A 6,558-nucleotide genomic window follows, 5' to 3' on the forward strand; every position below is an offset into this window, starting at 1 on the left:
TATATATATGTATATATATATATATATATATATTAATAAATCCCTGATTGGAGAAATGGAGTGACAAATCAGGGGTTCATAGATTTTTTTTGGGGACCTATGCGCATCATGAAAATTTGACAAATTTATGATGTAAATGGGTACATGTTTCACATGAGATTCTGGTATGAAGTAAAAAAAACTTTTAATTTTGACGTTTGTGTTAAAGCAAATGATAAATCAGATGAGGAGTTGGTCTATCATGAGATTTTGGAAGAAGTTGTTCAACCATCCTATTCAAGTACAATAAAAGAAGTGTATTCCTATTCAACTGTACTTGGTTCGATCTTGTTCCTAATCGTGGAACAAGGGTAAGCAAATATATAATATCACGGAAGTTAAAGTGAACTGACGATATGATAAATCTGATCGTTTCATTCTAGCCCGACAGGCGTGTCATGTTTACTATCTTGATATCCACTTAGAGCAGAAGATAATATTGTTTGAGTGATTGTAATTTCGAGTAAACCAAAAGCTACCATTAATATTTAGAATAATATTGAACCAGCCCATCAAGAAATTGAAATGACATGTTTCTATTTTCTACTTGATAAAGTGCTAGTGGCAAATACTAAGAAATTATTCTTAGTGATCAGTACGACTCCGACGATGCAATTGAAGAAGAGATCATGACTACATCATTCAGTCACTCTTCAGACGATGTTGAGAAAGATTAGTAAGTTTATAGTACCTTTCATAGAATTTTGTATTTTGGTTTATTGTGTTGTTTTGTGCTTTTGATTAAAGTAGTTTTAACTTGCACTTTACAGTTTCGTCTATTTGTCTACTGCATACTTATGTGTTTTATGTTTATTATGTTTTGTTTTGTTTTTATTTTATTACATAGTATGTGTTATGTGCACTAATTAATAAAATTTATTCTTTTTGTTGCAGAAAATAATTGGCAGCAGGGACAATCTCCCTCCCCACTCGGGGGAGGGGGGTGTGGACCACATTGCTATCTGATGAAGAGGATCATCAAGAGAGGCTGCACGACTTCGACGCCAACTCCCACCTCTGTCCCCACACCAACCCTCACCTTTACCTCACTACCACCCCCGCCATCAACTCGACCCCACCTCCACCCTCGCCTACAAACCACCCCTGCCTCGCCACCGCCCTCACCCTCACATGCACCTTTGCCATCGCCATGATCCCAACCTACACACCTGCCCCAACTCTCACCTCCGCCCCCGCCTCCGCCATCAGCCCCACACCCACCCTCACTATTACACCCACCTCCACCACGTGCTCTGCCCCCAACCCTACCCCCACTCTTACCTCCTCCTCGACTGCAGCGGGATTGAGTGCATTTGAGGCCCATGATGCCTCTACGGGGCGTGAGTCGACAGACAACAGTTATTGCATTGAGTTTGTCGACAACATGTAAGTTCTTTTTTCAGATATTGTCAGTAATCTTTTTATTTTTTCAATTGAATATAAAACTAACAAATTAATGTTTTAAGGTTCTACCTCTCGGCCTAGACTATTCATGGCGCAAGGGTAGCAATCGAGTACGAGGCACACATTCGACGCAACTTTAAGCGCAAGGGTAGCAATCGCCTTCGGGACATGTCTGACGATATCCAGAAATCACATCAACATCCTCTATGGCTTGGAGATGATGTTGTTACAACACTGCTTAAGGCTTGGGATTTTTTGTACTACCATAAGAAAAGGGTCTAAGAAAACCAGAACATATGCTTGGACTGTGTTGGCATGAGGCACTCCAAACACACTAGTGGGGAGCTCCCACATACGAAATGCAAGTGGAGGCTAGTAAGATTTTATTTATCTATAAGGATTTCTATAGTTTGAAGATATGTATTCTAACTATTTTGTTTTATGGATAGACCGTGGAGATTGAACGAGGGATCTCCGTTGCCAATGTACATGAGCGTACCCATAGGAGGCAGTTTGACCAGTCCTGGATCGACAACAGATCTCGTGCGGCCTAGATAATTGATGAGCTAAGCTGGTTTGATGTTAATACATATTAACTCTAACTAAATGTAACTACTTTTGTTTGCATGAAAGATTTCAACAGCTAAAGGAGAACATATACTAGACGTCAGGAGGTATTACAATCCGCAAGCGTGAGCCTTCCAAATACGATCTCTGGAGGAGGCTGCTGAAAGCAAGAAGAAGGGTTAATTCTACAAGCTCAGGTCGCACGGGTTTGCCTACGATGCTCACACATTCACTAGTGCATTTGCAGTTCTACATCAACTGCACAGGATGAGAAGATCTCCAGCCGTGTTGCGACATTCTCTGTAGAGATGGAGGCCCGCATCTCTCAGATGAGGTTGGATTTGGAGGCCAAAATGGTGGTCAAGCTGAAGGTTGAGTTGGATTCTTTTCAACTGCATATGAGGGAGCGTGGCAAGGCAGTGACAACATTGGAGGAGGAGGAAACGAAAAAGGACGATGAGGATGTGGTTGACGACTGAAGATGGAAATTCTCTGAGCTCGATCAAAGATGAAGAGAATTTGGAATGAGTGCACCGATGGACCATGAACATATTCTAATCTACCGCATAGTGGGTATCTTAACCTTCTTCCACAAGTAAAAAAAAAAAAAAAAGATCAGGAGAAAACAAAACATCATTTACCACCCGACACACAACGTTTTTCTCATGTTAGAAAGCATTTGAAAATTGATGTTAGGACCCGTCAGTTATAAAAATGACGCATAAGAGATGTATAACCAATGGTTTTGCCTGCCTAAAAAAACCGACGAGTAAGAGACTTTTTTTACCTGTATGTTGTCGCTTTTAACGATAGAAGAATCGTCGGTTATACGAACCAACGATTACCGACGACGCGAATTTTCACAAAAAAAGCTACTACATTAAATTGTAGGATAACTTTTGGTAAATTTATACCTTCAGAATATTAGTCGGTTTTGAAATTACCGACAAGTGTTTTACCTACGAGCTTAAAACCGTTGGTAAACTATCAGTAACATTAAAAACAACGATTTTTCTTATCATTACCGACATATTGTTGCTATTTGAAAAAGCATAAATTCCTGTAATGTGTATGTGTGTGCGTGTATGTGGATAATTACATACAGAGTACTCGAAAACAATGAAATTTACAAATTAATCTCCCATGTGACTTTTTTCTTTCGAAATGACGAATCAAGGTATCTACGTGTGCCACCACCAAACTTTTGTGAATTTGATAAAAATGAAAAATATGAGTTGGAGTTTTACCATGATTATTTATATTTGAGTGAGAATTTGAAAAAAAAGATGAAAGAGGGTGGTTAATTTGCAAATAATAAGTTTGGGTGTACCTAATTGCCCCCATATATTTATTGTTGTATCCAAATTTGAATGAAAAGAGAGAGAAAGCGTAGAGAGAGATTAATTGATTTAGAAATTAAGTATTATGATCTTAAATTCCAGCCACCAAATTAACTCCTATTATGTTTGGCATTCCTCTATTTTAAGAAACTAGAATAATTGTGGAATGACAAATACGCCCTTAATATTTCTCTAGTCAGTCAATTTTCTTTAGCCGTCTTTTGGTCCAGTCTACCACTCGATTTTGACCATCAACTGGGTTTTGCCTGATCCGCTCTTGAGTCGATCAGCTATCCAAGTTACTCGTTACTTAAGTTAGCCAGCTCTCAAAATGGGTTTCACGTCAGTCAGTCGACTGTTCCTCATTCGATTGGTTTCTTTTTAGCTTTGATATTCCCATCTCACCTGAATCTTTCGACACAGTGTCCGACCCATTTGATATACTCAGGCATATTTCCTTTAATATTTGACATAACCTAAGCATTCTAATTCATAAGAAAATAAAAGCAACATACCTAATCCTGGTTAAACAAAGCTAGTTCATTATTAACCAAGCAAGACTTATCCGGTCATTATTCTCAAAATTCGTGACGATCGATGATCACCTAATGCACGAAAATCAAAGCTGATTTGTCATTTATCTACACGTATAAATTAATACATCATAATTACATGTATGACCCCACAACAATTGTTATATTGACCTCCCTTATATTATTCACGGGTCATTGTAAACATATATCTTTAAATAGACAACAAGTATTTTCTTAAGCCCTCCGAAACTTCCGATATAGTATTTAAATGAACGCGAGAATGGAACCTTGTTTTGGTAAAAAAATATTGTTTTTATTTTATAATAATAAAAAAATTTCCATTGGAAATATCTTTTTTTTTCTCATAAAAAATTAAAATATTAACTGCCTTATATAATCATTTTTATAAGAATATCGCATCAGGACTCCACACGTAGAGTTACGTGCGCCACGTGGTGGTGATAAAAAAAAAAAATTCGGCCTGATAAGACATGGGAATATTCCCTCAATGATATTCTGTTTTATTCAGGTGTTATTGCGTTATGAGAATATTTTTCGATGTTATAATAACACAATAACACATCCATAACACCTGAATAACACGGGAGAAATATTCTCTTGAGTTACCGAGTAAATTTTATTTTATTTTCTGTCATCGTCACGTGGCGTGATTTCATTGGAGTCCGCACATAACTCTACGTGCGGAGTCCTGATACAATGTTTTCTCTAGGTATAGCGGTCGTTGTATCACTTTATTCTATTTAAAACTAAAATAATTAAAATTTAATGTTTTATCAATCTCCCCACAATTAAAAATTTTAAGCTAAACTAAAAATAAATATCATATGTTTATGTTATTTTCTTTCCAAATGAATTAATTTTCTAATCATATTATTATTTACTTTTTTTAATTTTTTTGGTTTAATTAATTAATATTAAAATCGATCTGAAACTAAAAATTGAATTTTCAAAATTTAAAAGAAAAATCAAAATTATATTATTTGCCATCTTTTTTGGTCAAGCTAATTTATTGATGCAAAATTATATTATTTCACAAACTTTATTATTTGTACATTATATTTGATGGTATGTTGACTCATTTACATGGGCCCCACATTAATATTGATTTTTTTAATTGTTAGGACATGTAAGTCACGTGACACGAGACCATTTGATTTCAGAAAATCAAGATGCTAATTTTTTCATCATAGTAGAAGAGGACAATAATAATAATAATAATAATAATAATAATAATAATAATAATAATAATAATAATTAATAGAATATAGAGAATTGAAGGGAAAATGGAAATATAAATATTTATTCGTACAATTCGTGTTTAGGATGGTCAAAACAGCTCGTTGTTCGTGAATAGCTCGTGTTCGGCTCATTCGCAAAGTTAACAAGCCGAACACGAACAAAAAATTGTTCGTTAGTGCTCGGTTAGTTTTAGCTCGAAATACTATTCATCAATTATAGATATATATATATATTGATGAGTAGTATTTTAAAAAATTTTAATTGACTACAAGGCTACAAAGATTTATAATCATTTAAATTATTAATTAAGAAAATATAATAAAAATTATTAAATTAGATTCAAATAATTTAATATAAATAATAATTTTTAAATCTTGCCCCAATCCTTATGGCTACATGATTAGGGTTGTCAAAACGACTTTTTGTTCGTGAACGGCTCATGTTTGGCTCTCTAAGCAAACGAGCCGAACACGAACACTTTTTGAGCTCGAAATATAAACGAGCCGAACACGAGCTAAGCCTCGCTCGCTAGGGTTCGGCTCGTTTACACTCCTATTCGTGTTATACTAGATGGTATATGCATGAAAATTTTTTTAATCTTTTTACTACATCAAATTAGAATTGGTTATGAGTGAACTTTTTGATGAATAGATGTTAAAAGAGGTGATTTTGAGTGATTAGAAGGTTCTAGAAAGAAATTAATCTACTACTAATGCCCTACATGATGACAATTAATATTCTATAATTTACATAAGTTCACATTAGCATATAGATCAAATAGTTTTAATAGACCTTAAAAATGTTATTTTAATCACTTTTATTCATTCAAAAATATGGTTTAGGGTAGTTTGGGGTGGCGATGCGGTGTCGCACAACAGCTTTTTCCGTTTGACAAACCTCCATTTTTTCTACTTTTTGAAAAGTTACAGTTGAAAACTGTGTTTTGTCATCATATTTGACTATATAAAAGTGTGGTAGCTGACAGAAAACTTTGATCTCATTTTTTCTATTGATGCTAAGCTAAAAGAGGATGTAACCCATGGACCTTGTAATCCATCCGTCACATGAGTTGTTTGCATTTTCTTGTTCTTATTCTGCCAATACTACTTTATGCACCTTTAATAGCTAGCAATCTGCACAATATACCTAAATAGGATGTCTTTGTGGCTTTTCTCCATCTGAATGCAAATTAGATTTGTATCAAGACATTGTCAATGCTTCAGATTCCTTAAAATTGTGAATAAGGTGGTCTTTTTTCCAACACTAAGGGGAATTGAGTGATATGCATGTAAATCTTCCTTTTTTTTTTTTCCTTCAAAAATACCTAGGAAATGTTTGTTATGCATGTAAATTGTTGTAAATCAAATTTGTGATATTTTATTTCATAAATCTCGTGCTTTATTTCCTTATTATGT

This window comes from Phalaenopsis equestris, unplaced genomic scaffold, assembly GCF_001263595.1.
Source record: "Phalaenopsis equestris unplaced genomic scaffold, ASM126359v1 Scaffold000877, whole genome shotgun sequence".
Classification (NCBI taxonomy): domain Eukaryota; kingdom Viridiplantae; phylum Streptophyta; class Magnoliopsida; order Asparagales; family Orchidaceae; genus Phalaenopsis; species Phalaenopsis equestris.